A 13,047-nucleotide genomic window follows, 5' to 3' on the forward strand; every position below is an offset into this window, starting at 1 on the left:
TAAATAAACATATAAAGTAGCAGGGATATCCAGTTTTAATCCTCTGTAAGCCTTCTGATTTGCTTTACGTTTGTTGGAAAGGACAGTGATTGCCCTTTGCCAGAGATATTTAAGATGAGCAAAAAGACACCATATTGTAGATGCTCCCTAACCCAACAGGTGAGAAAGGGAAAATTCCATGGAATGAAATAATTTTTAAGTATTTCAGCAGGAAAAATCATGCCTTCTAGAAAATGTTGTGGTCTCTATTCTAGATGTTTTCTCCCTTGATGTTTTGAAGGAATTCATTAAATGTGTGTTTAAGATATCTTAGTTCTTAATGCATACCCGCCAGTGCCATTCTGTTGCAGGTACGTGGAAATTCTGGGCCATAAATGCCCAAGAGGTTCTGCAGTAATTAGGTGTGTGGTCCAGACTGGAAGTAGAATAAGTAAGAGAGCTCGGTTTCCTGTGACATTCTGCTCATTGGTCTCCTTATGCTTATTTTTTAAAGTGATTATTTTTTCAAGTGCACTTGAGGAAGGATACAGATCTCATGATGCATTAGGCAGTGTTCACTGCAAGGCAATATTTCTTGAGATACTTTTTGAGGATCATTTCTTTTTTTCTGGGAAGGACTCAGCCAAGTAGCATTGAGACATTTCTTCTGTTATGTGCAAAGCTGCAGAAGCCGTTTAAAGCTGCCACACAACTGAGTCGAGTTGAAAGGTTTTGTAGCTGTGACTCAGAAAGCAATACCTGAGTATTTTCCTCCCTCCAGTCACCCTTAGACATGCAAAAGTAATTACTAAACATAAACATTCCCTGGAGTACTTGGGCTGTGTTGCCCAAGGTGTCTAATTAAGGGTAAGATTCTTATTTCCTAATAAAGAGATAGAAATTCATTAAAAAAAATCTTGATAGCAGCATTTAAGCTGTAAAGAAGTGCTACTGAGAGTAAATTATACAGTTTATTGCACAACATAAAATGGATTGATAAAAATCCAATGAGCTTCAAGTAGATATTTTTTTCTGGGGGGAGATGAGAGAGGAGTATTATCTTTTCTAATTAATTCAACCAGGCAGAAATGATGAAGATAAAGTATTTATACAGCTGAAAAAAAAAGACTGTCTAGAAATCAAGTATAGATTACAGTTCAAGAGGAGAAGAACTATTTGAAAAGCATGTATGATTTGTAATGGATAATGAAACGCGAGCTCTCGGTGTAGCGTACTCAGTAAGGGAACACAGCTGATCCATGGTTACAGAGTGCTGAAAATTCAGAAATGTGTGAGAGAGAGGGGTTGAAAATAGCTGCAAGGAGAACAGCAGGTCTAGAAAAGCTGTGAGAGAATGAGCTTTTGCATTGTTCCAAGAGAAGGTTAAGATGTTGGTTAGGGTTAATCCATACTTCTGAGAGAGGACAGATTTGATTCAGAAGGCAGTGGCTGCTGGAAAGTCGAACATGAAATACATGCTAGTATTTAGTAGTATCCTTTATTATGCTGATGATTAATTTATGAAAGAACTAAAGAATTAATTTGGTAGGTTCCCCATCTGGTGAAGTCTTTAAAGACGTCAAATTGGTTGTCTTTTTCTGGAAGTAATGATATAGCATTGTAGCAAAACTAGAAGACAGCGAGACACAGGACTAATTGGGTGAAGTCTTGTGGGCTATAATAATCTGAAAGCTTTGTGATCTGGAATAAGTCTGTCAGGAACTGGAGTGAGGCCATCAGGTTTTTTTTTTTTTTTTTCAGATAGGCTGCTGAACAGCTGTCAGACAGTAGCTGCCAGTTAACATAAAGAATGTATCCTAGGTTGCCAAAAAGTCTAAGTGGTTTTGGCAGTGGAAGGGTATGTGGGCTTGCTTCGTAGTCTTTTCACTGCAGGAACGGATGATGCACTTTATAATCTGTTTTAGCAGAGTATTTGTTTGGACATCAGAGGAAATGCAGGAAAACACAGAACAAAAATCCAGGTTAGTAACCTGCGTAGAAGGAAGAGAAAGGTTAGATTTTGTTTGTTTTTCACACGCAGTTAACTTCCACTCTTTGGAAGCTTTTAGAAGAGGCTTGCTAAATTATGTAGTATTTTCTATTGACAGTTCTGATTTATTTGAAGCTGTATGTGTTACTGCTTGCAAGTAACTTCCTCTGGATTCATCAAGGTACTGCTTTAGGTTAGAGATAGGAGATTAGTGTGTTTTGTATTCCTGCTGTCTTGGTAAGCTTTTCTGCTCTTTGCTTGGACTGCACCAGTTCAGCACAAGTACCCGTTCACAGATGTCAGATCTGAATGACATTCTCCTTCACACCCAAACGAGTGCCGGCCATGTGCTGAGTCAGGTGTCTCCTTTCCCCAAAACCAACCTCCTGAGAAAACTGTTTCTTTTATGTGAAATACACGACCATGCAAAAGTTGAAAGGGAAACTGAAATTATTTTATCTTCATTTTCTTCTGTGCAGTGTTATTTAAGCATGTGTCCTGTGTGTCCGGGGAGTACAAGACTCTATATGGTATATTTGCTCCGTCTTAACTGACAAAAAGGTTAATCTGAAGTTGCTGTCACTCTTGTTCCCCTACCTGTCTTGTAACACCCTGTCCTCCTGATGCAGTTGAAACGTAAAATGCAGGTATTGGAACAGTTCAGTGATTTGTCTCCAGCTTTTTAGAGCAGACTGAGTTCTCCTGGTGCCAATACTTCCTTCAAAGCCTTCCATGTGAGTATCAGCCAGGTTCAGGGATTCTTCATTACCAACCCAATGTCAACACTCTTTACAACTATTTTTTGAGAAAGGGATAGAGAAATAGCAAAGATGTTAAATCTTCAACTCTTGTGTTTCTAGAGATCTTGGTACTGTCTGTGGATATAAAAATACATTTTAGTAAGGAGTGCTAGATTGTGCATAGACCACCGAGTGCTGCCTTGGGCCTACTTGATGGTACCTCATCTGGAGAGAGACGTGAGGAAAATACCTACAGTTAGCAGCAGCAATCTGTCAGCAGTTCCCAAGAATTATATTAAAATAGTGTAAATCATAATGAGTCGGTTACTAGGAATTGAGGAAGAACGAAGAACATAAGAACAGCATTATCTGCATACTGTAGATGTTTAAAATATAACATTTCCAGTCATGCTTAGATTTGCTGGATTTGCTGGAATTCAGTTTTAAAAAAGAAACTATTGCAATTAAGCACAACAATGCATTTGGAATTAATTTCCTCTCATAATAATCAGTAGATATATGTAATTCAAGACTACTTAGCTCCGTGAGGGACTGGTATCTCTAACAAAACAATTCAGTAAAGCTGACAGGGTTGACATGAAAGAGTGGTTCAGTGCACTTTTAAATAAATTTATTTGCTCAGCTAAAAATAAGCATATGCAAACATTACAGGGTTCAAGGGGAAACCGATGAACCAGCTTGCTTCTAAGGGAGATATCTTACTGCCCATCTGCTTCCACAGAAAAGCACCTCTAGCCATCACTGTATTTTAAAGAGCTGCTATTGTAGGGGGCCTTTTTGTTCTATAACTGATGTTTAATCAACAGCTACTAAGAGAGCTCAAGAAGTACTTTAACAGTAATTCAGGAATAGGTTGGTATCATCAAAGAAGAGTAATTGAATTGGATGCTGTCCCTCAAATTCTTTTTGTTGTTGTTGTTGCTGTTAAATTCTCATATCTTTCTGTAAAGTTCCTGCTCTGCTTTGCTGAAGATTCCTCACATTTCACATGGAAGGTCTTCTTGTCTGCTAACTTCAAACTGCCTGTAGATCAGATATTTCTCTTTATACACTGGCGTTTTACAGCTCATCTGGCCTTACAAAATTCTCAATGAATTTGCTACACTTTTTGCAAATGGTAGTATTTTATGAACTTCTGCATGGTGCTTTGAGGAAGGAGAACGCAACTTTGTCCTCTTTTGCATGTATGTTGATGAGGAACCCCCAGTAAGGTGCTGATGCGCTCCATTTACCTGAGTAGCGTCTTCAACTGAGGCTCTGTGCCTTATGCTGCTTAGTGCTGCTATGTGAGAAAGCGAGGAAGTTAAAATCTGACCATGTACTTTCCATACTGACTTTTCTAAGGCTATAGCTTTAATTAATCCTCCTTCTGGTTGTTCTTTAAAAACAGACTCCAAGTGATTCACTAAGTACACTTTCATATATAGTGGCATGAGGCATGTCTGCATATTGTGTGATCCTATTGCATGAATTTGGCAGTGCTGCATTTCCTTTGAGTTTGGTGAATGGCTCTCTGGTATCTGCCAGCATGACTGAATTGCTGACATTGTAACACATTGCTGGTCTGTGATGGGGCTTTCGGAGAGTGTCTTTACCTACTGCTTGCCAGAGGGAGCCCATTTTCTGCTGGTAGTGAGACAGATTGCTGACCAGAGACAGTGAGATGAAACCCAATGGGAAGTCTGGGTATATTTATGCTGCTACACATGCATTTACAGAAAACAGAAGTTTATTCTGTTACAGGCAAAGTAATTAACTCTTCCTCATCTAGTGAAAAAGTTCAAGGAGGTTTCTACTGAGTTATGATCTTCCTACTAGGGCACAGATTTTTGTATCAGATACTTTGAACAGGCTGAAATTATGTGTAATTAATGACTTCATAATCTGGCCTTGTGCTAGGAGGCCATATGTTCACTTGTGTAGACATGAAGCCAGGCAAACAGCATCTGCAGTGCGTCTGGATCTATCTCAGATCTACTTACTGTGGAGTGCATGATGAGAAAGGCAGCCTCAGTGCCAGCCACCTGAAGTTGTCTGATGTAGTACTGATGTTGTCTGATGATACTACAATAGATTTAATGATATGTGAACATTTTCGGCCCATTTCTGCTGGAAGCATTTTGTCCCTCTGAGATGGGGCTGCCCAGTACTCAAAGGCACCTGATCTATCAAAGATCTGTGTTAAGGCTTGAGTGCTCAGACCAGCCTCTGTGTGCAGCATTGATGGGGCAAACAGTGTATAAACAAGCGTTTATCCTTAAAGATGTACTCATCCTAAAGTTGTATGCCAAAGCCAGTGGGAATGTGTGCGTGCATGTACCTCTATGTGAGGTGGGAAGATAGTAGCTCAGCGTAGTATCTCTTCTGGAAATCTGTTTGTCTTAGCCTTTGAGAAGGCACTGTGAGTACTTTTTGCTTGTTTTTCTTTTTGCATGAGGACTTCAATATCAACAGTAGTCCAAGGAGTAAATGAGAGAGTCTTGGAAAGACCAGAGCAAACACAGTTTTGCTGTAATCCATTGCAGTAGGGTGAATGGTGACCTAAATTGGGAGGAGCTGTTGACTTTAGGGTAGAGAGGCCTTGCAGAGAGATCTAGTCTAATTTAAGCGCTGGGCAATCACCAACTGCATAAAGTTTAGCAAAAGCAAGTGCTGGATTCTGTACCTGGAGTTGGGTAACCCTGGACGTATGCACAGACCAGAGGACAAGAGGCTGGAAAGCAGCACCACTGAAAGGGTTCTAGGATTCTGGCTGACAGTAAGTTGAATGTGCGTCAGCAGTTTGCTTTGTTGAGCCCGAAGGGCCAACCAGATCCTGGGTGCACCAGGCCCAGCAGTGCTGGGTGAAGGGAGGGATTGTCCCACTCTGCTCTGCGCTGTGTGGCCTCACCTCCTGCACTGGGTGCAGGTTTGGGTGCCAGTACAAGGATGTAAAACTATTAGAGTGTGTCCAAAAGAGGTCTCTGGAGATGATGAAGGGTCTGGAGGACAAAGTGTACGAGGAATGGCTAAGGTGCCTTGGTTTCTTCAGCACAGAGCAGAGGAGCCGAGGGGAGGCCTGATGGCGGCTGCAGCTCCTCACAGGGAGTGGAGGGGCAGCGCTGAGCTCTGCTCTGTGTGACAGCGACAGGGCCCGAGGGAACGGCATGGAGCTGTGTCAGGGGAGGGGCAGCTGGGGGTTAGGGACAGGGGCTGCACCAGAGGGCGGTGGGCATGGAATGGGCTGCCCGGGGCAGTGGGCACGGCCCCGAGTGCCGGAGTTCAAGGAACGTCTGGACAGCTCTCTCAGACATTGGGTTTGATTTTGGGTGCGTATGGAGCCAGGAGTTGGACTTGATGACTCTTTTGGGTCCCTTCCAACTGAGGATATTCTATGACTTGTTGATACCTTTCAGCAGAGTTGCATTGTATCCAGTTCTGGGCTCCCTCTTACAAAAAAGACAGGGATCTCCTGGAAGATGTCCAAGGGAGGGCCACAAAGACAATAAAGGGCCTGGAACATCTCCCCTGTGAGGAAAGGCTGAGTGACATGGGTCTGTTCAGCCTTGAGAAAAGAAGACTGAGAGGGGATCTTATTAATGCTTATAAATATCTTAAGTGTGGGAGTCAAGGAAACATCGCCAACCTCTTTTCAGTGGTCTATGGGGATAGGACAAGGGGAAGTGGCCATAAACTGGAGCACAGGAAGTTCTGCACCGATATGTGAAGGAACTTCTTCATGGTGTGGGTGATGGAGCACTGGAACAGGCTGCCCTGGGAGGTTGTGGATTCTCCTTCTCTGGAGATATTCAAGACCCATCTGGACGATTCAAGACCCATCTGGATGCGTACCTGTGCAGCCTGCTGTAGGGAGCCTGCTTTGCAGGGGGGCTGGACTCGGTCTCTAGAAGTCCCTTACAACCCCTACAATTCTGTGATTCTGTGGTTATTTTGATGAGGAGATAATGCCCATGACTGTGTAGCTTTAATGGAGCTAAACAAAAAGCCACACCTAATTTGTGCTTGGTTGTTTTGTATTTGTCCTCGGGAATGAAGAATAAGTCTGGAAAACATAGTAGTAGTCCCGGCAGTTTGTCATTTTTGCCATTTCAGACAGTTTTTGTCTTTCTGATACTCTTGAACCCAGTCTTACACTGATGGTGGTCAGCTCCTAGGTGAGTGTCTCTTATTGCTCTTTTGCACAGGAAGGAGACGTTACCTAAGGAAGGAGCCAGTGAACAAGTGTTGTTCAGCCTCACAGCAAAACATGTCCTTGCTGTCTCTCTAAACAGGCATTCATATGCTCTAAAGACATTTTCATGAGAGCATAGGAAAGTTTGTTGTTACTTGTAGTGAATTTTCATCATCATAGAATCATCATAGAATGGCCTGGGTTGAAAGGGACCACAATGATCATCTAGTTTCAACCCCCCTGCTATGTGCAGGGTCGCCAACCACCAGACCAGGCTGCCCAGAGCCACATCCAGCCTGGCTTTGAATGCCTTCAGGGATGGGGCATCCACAACCTCTCTGGGCAACCTGTTCCAGTGCGTCACCATCCTCCGTGTGAAAAACTTGCTCCTAATATCTAACCTAAACCTTCCCCGTCTCAGTTTAAAACCATTCCCCCTTGTCCTATCACTATCCACCCTCATAAACAGGTGGTCTGCAGCCAGCTCTGTATTCCACATGTACTCCACAAGTGGGCTTTTCTCATACACTGCAGCAAGAATCAGAGAGTTTTTAGTTGTCTTAGTACTGTTGTGGGTTTAGTCCTTAGCTTTCGTGCTGAAGCACATTAGTTAACTTGTCCAGTGTACTTGAGCTTCTCTAAATATACTGAATTCCACTTGGATGCTTTTGAAAGTGCTGGCACAGCATATACCTTTCTAGGAGTATGGACAATATCCACTGTCCGAAACAAGTTTGTGGTGTCCTGGAGTTGACATCCATGTCATTATTCTGTAAATTAGTACGTTCTGTGCTGTTCTGCAAGGTTACCTCGTGTCGGAATAATAAAAGCTGAACATGCTAAAAGACTGATAAACCTGCCACAAAGGATCACACTGTTCACATTCTTCTGCCTTAACACCTGTTGCTTCACTGCCGATAAGATTGTGCCTACTAGTGAAAAGTGTAATAAATAAACAGATAAAAATTAAACAGGCATTTTTTCAGGCAGTTCAGATCCTAGCCTTAGCTGCTTTGAATTTCATATTGTCTTTGAGCCACACTTAGACAAAAGGACTATGAGAAAGCACAGCTGTTTTGAATTTCTGCATATTAAAAGTGGACTAAATGACTTTTCACAGATACTGTCATAGCCTTGAGGACTGAATGCCAAAACAAGTGCTCCTTCTGTTGGCAGGTGGTAAATTCAGCCCTTTGAAACACAAAATAAAAATAATAAAATAAAGTATGTGAGCATGGGGATTTGGAGGGCTGCCTGCAAGGAGGGAGAAGGGACAAGGTCTCCACAGTTGCTGGCAGCGCGTGTGCATAAGCTGTCAGCCCGCTTCCAGCGTGCCCTGCATGGATAGGGGGAGAAGGGAAGTTCAGCCCTAGTGCTGTGGCTTAGCACAATGATCCCCTTTCTGGGTGCTGGGGTCACAGCTGCTGTCTGGGGATTATGCACAGAAGCGCTCTTCTTCTTGGGAGAGCAAGGTTTCCTGGAACATTAAGTAGTGGCTGGAAGCAGGAGGAACTATCTGGGAGGGAGACAAAAGAAAGGCAGACGAGGCACGGGGCAGGCTGTGGCCTTCTGGAGAGGAAGGTCATCGGCAAGAGAAAACTGCTCGTAGATGGCGCTTTGGTGGAAAAGACTCCAGTTTTGGTGCTTGAGGTGGTCCCATTAAGTGTAAAAACCTGCTATGGATTGAGTATGACTGCTGGCTTGCAGGGCTTGGAGTTTTGTATGGGAAGTGGATGGAGTCTGTCAGAGCTTGGCCACTCCCCAGAACTGCTTCATTGCTCACCATCTCGTGCTTGTTTTAGTCACTAATTTATCGTTCAGAAATAGTAATCAGTATGGTAACCTGATTCCCCACGTTGAGGTATCTTTTGCATACACCATCTGCTCAGCAAGTTATGTTCTTGTATTCTCTGGACTAGAGTGCTGTTAACATGTCTTCTGTGTATGGTGCTTTGCTCTTATTTTTCCTTTTTTTTTTTTTTTTTTTCCCTCTCTTATCCTGCTATTTCATCTCTTGGACGTGCTAATTCCCTGCAGAGTATTGAGAAAAATCCTTCTACCCACGTATAATGTGCCAGCACCTATGTTTTGTGTGGGTAGATCTATATTTGAAGCTGCGGCCATCTGCCTATTTCCAAAAAATAACCCCCCCCCAAAAAAGCCAACAACAAAAAAAAACCCATCAGGTTTCTTGCAGTTTTCTGCAAGGGCAGTAGCCCCAGTTCTTCTGTATAACTTGAAAGAAAAATCCAACTTATCCTACACTTACAATATTTAAAGCTTATCTCCTGTTTATCACTTATCTCTGAAGCTTAAAGTCATTTCACATGGTAGATGAAATTTCCCACCGTTCTCATATGCTGATTACCTTTTTTTTTTTTTTAAGTGGCTTCAGAATCCACTAACACTTTTCATTATCTGAACCGAATGGACACTGTGTAATATGGAAGGTGGAGGCAGAGGATTCTCGCAATGTGTGCATTCAAACTATGTGAAAATCGAAGTGGGAAAAATATGACTGTGCCAGTAGAACTTGTCATAGAGAGTTTAGGGCACATCATATAATAGCAAATCTTTGATATTTTGAAGTCAAAAATAACCCACAAAACTTAAGCAGAATTCTGGAAAGGCACTAATGATTAAGTATTTGGTAATTACCAGTGTTAAATCTCATAGACTCTAGCTGTCATACCTGCTGCATGAGTATTTCATAGAATGGTTTGAGCTGGAAGGGACCTTTTAGAGGCCATCTAGTTCAACTCCCATGCAATGGACAAAGACGATACCTACAGCTAGACCAGGTGCTCAGAGCCCCATCCAGCCTGACCTTGGATGTCTCTGGGAGCAGGGACAGTGCCTCACCACTCTTATTGTAGAAAAACTTCTTCCTTATATCCCATCTAAATCTCCTGTCTTTTAGTTTGAAACCAATTGGCCTTGTCTTATTTATCACAACAGACCCTGCTAACATGTCTATCCTCTTCTTTCTTATAGCCCCCCTGCGGTAGTTACTAAAAGGCCACTATCAGGTCTCCCTGGAGCCATTTCCAGGCTGAACAGTCCCACTGTCAGCCTGTCTTCATGGGGGAGGAGCACCTTCAGTGCTTGTGTGAATCACTAGTCCTTGCCACCGAGCACTGGTGTCTGCCCACGCATCCGATATATTGGGTTGGAATCTAACTGGGATGAAAAACTTATGAGACTTTCATAATGTTTTAAGATTAATATGTAAGAGAAAGAAAGAGTTTAGTTAAAAACCAAGAGAGGTATTACTGAAATGTTCCTTGGGTATAACCCGAACATGGCTTTTGTGCTCCTGAAAGATGCAGCACGTGTAAGGTGGATTATACAGGTAATTTGGTACGTTTAAAGATTTGTTATATCAGTTGACCTCTATAGCTTAAAGAGTCTATTCAGAAATCCAGGCACACGCTGTGAAATATCAATGAAGTAGTTTCACTGCCTGTGAAAGAAAACATTCTGGCCTGGTTTTTGAATTAAAAATGCACCTCCTTTACGTTTGTGAAGTATCTCACCAAACACAAAAAGTCAGTCTATTTGGCTTATGTACTTCATTTTGCAGCACAGTGTTGTAATGGTACGTTTCTGAGCTAAAACATGCTTTCTTTTATAATCTCCGTCACTTAGATGCATACAATCTATTCTAGATGGCAATAAAAGTTTAAAATTCAGGCTGAAATGTGGTCCAAAGCAGAGACGGAGGCAGAAATTCCTTCTCCAGTGCCTACTGTTGAGGTATAGAACTTCTTCCCCCACATCTCTAAATTTAGGGTTTACACCTGCGCTGAGAACCAAAGGCTTTTCGAAAAGAAAATGACAAGTTGGGTAGTAGAAATTACAAAAAAAATCAGATGGAAATAAAATAACTGCTTTTTCTTTTCTCTCTCTGTAGCAGTTTTGTTTATCTGCTTGCCTTTCAATGTGCAGTTTTTTTTTTTTTTCTGTAGGATTGCAGAGGACTTATTTGCACGGGATATTCATACTGGCAGTTCAGTTTGTAGAGGTGAAAAGTGGGGATGCTGTATGCTGTATTGTATTGTTAAAATATGTCTTTCAGGTCCTCAGGAAAAATGTTGAACAACAGCTACCATTGTGGACTAGCATGTCTAACACTGCACCAAATTCTTCAAAACTGTGGTAGAATTACAAATGACTTTAGGTCTGTAGGGCATCTTACTTGTTTGGTTGTTGTATCTTGGATTAATGGTTTTGTGTGTGTGTGTGTGTGTCACTACATAGGAACTCTGGAACTATTTTTCTTTGAAATATTTGGAAGTTAGATTGAAATTTAATCAGCATCCATTGTAATGTGACAGTATGGTTATGTCGTAGGTAGGAAATAAAGTGTAGCTTTTTGGAGAGAGAGGGTTTGTATGCTTTCAGCATGCAGGCACTTGAATGTTTCTGGAGTTCTTAAACCTCAGACCTACATTTCTATGAGGGAGGCACCCTATAGTAGGGCACAGGGTATTTCTACCCTCCCCAGTTTGGGATCGGCTTCTGCAGCTGGGACCTCTGTCCCTGAATAGCCTTGAGAGTCCAGGATGCTTTGAGATACAGGTATGTGTCTGACTGAGTAGTGGGGCTCTGGCACTCATAGTAGAAATTTCAGACTGGCAAATTGCTACCATATCCTGAAAAGACTTAAGATCACCTCTGTCTTAACTTGATACCTTCAGTCAGATTCCCCCAATCAGGGAAGTGTTCAGAAGGCAGTACAAAATAGTAACAATTTAGGAAGTCAGTTTTACTATGCTGAGTTAGAAGGAAGGGAAGAGAGATGTAAGGGACACATCTCACTTTGTGGCAAATCAATCTTTTTTTTGATTGCCAGTAGTTAGGGGGGGTTGCTTTTATATGAGATTTATATAGAAGACCAGAAACTATTTCTGCTTAGAGGAGCAGGCATAGCATGTCCTGAACATTTTCTATGGCTTTCTCTTCTCACTGCAAGCTGAAGCGTGAAGCATATTCTGAGATACTTGGATGTTGTTCACTTGCATAGAAGAAAATAGCAGTAGGTGGGATACTGGAAAAGTTAATAGCACTTACTCAATGTGGAGGTGAGAAGATAGTTTTGCAAGATAGTGACTCATGATGCTGAACTGAATGCAGCGAGCGTGGTTTTATTTTAGCTTAGATATCATACCTGTTGAGGTCTGAGAAAAAGCAAGTGAACCTTTGGTAGCAGTGGTATCAGGGTTCAATAGCCTGTAGTGGTCTGACCTGTAAAAACCCATCCCATCCCATCACATGAGAATACAGAGCGCTCTTTCTGGGGCTTTCTGAAAGGAAGAGTGGTGCCATTGTTTGTAGGGCGCTGTCCGGTGCCAGCATGCCACAGCAGATGGCAGCATGTGCGGTATATTTATCATGTGCCTGAATCTGGAAAGTATGAAGTAAAACTGGAATTTGAGAATATATCCTTGGTTGGTAAAGGATTGTGGTATTGTGGTCAAGTCCCTTTGGAGCATTCGCAATGCAGAATGTGCCATTTTACCCTGTTATGACTCTTCACTTCTCTGCGTTTTCTTCTCCAGCATTTTGAAGATAAATTCCACATGTGAGATTTAATGTCTTCCAATCATTGGGCGTTCTTTTTCTCAACCTTTTCTTTTCTTGATCTGAATTCCAAGTTATGAGACTGGTTTACCTAAGGTTTCAGTTAATACACCCTATTGCTCAGAAGCCTAAAATCTTGTTTCTGAGTTCACTGGACTTCTTAGCAGGTGCTTCTCTTGCTGCCTTTTTGTGACCTACAATAATTGTTATAGTGCAAGTACATCCATTTGTAAACATAGCTGAAATCTCTTTTATTTAACTCTGTGCCAAGCTATCACAGCAGTTGATTGAACAACACTTTTGAGAGGATCCATCTCAAAAAGAGTGCTTACAAAGTAAATATCAGCTCATCTTTGTACGAGTGAGAAAACCCATTAATTTTCCTGCATAGATTGCTTTACCACTGTAATGCATCCGTTAATGACTGAATAAAGGCCTCTAAAAGCTATCATAAATCCTTCCTCCTTTTGCTTTGATATGAGGCCTTTCTGTGGCAAACTGAGGCGGTCCTGTCTGCCATTTTGATACCAAGTTTGTGGAAAAATGTGTTTCCAGTACGTAGA

At 42.0% G+C, this 13,047-nt stretch overlaps 1 protein-coding gene across 9 annotated transcripts in view; it reads left to right on the forward strand.

Moving 5' to 3' along the window:
* The window catches only part of GPM6B (glycoprotein M6B), a 106,340-nt gene that overhangs the window by 50,488 nt on the left and 42,805 nt on the right, over positions 1 to 13,047 (forward strand). The window lies entirely within an intron of this gene.

The sequence above is a fragment of the Gallus gallus genome, chromosome 1 (assembly GCF_016699485.2).
Source record: "Gallus gallus isolate bGalGal1 chromosome 1, bGalGal1.mat.broiler.GRCg7b, whole genome shotgun sequence".
Taxonomy (NCBI): domain Eukaryota; kingdom Metazoa; phylum Chordata; class Aves; order Galliformes; family Phasianidae; genus Gallus; species Gallus gallus.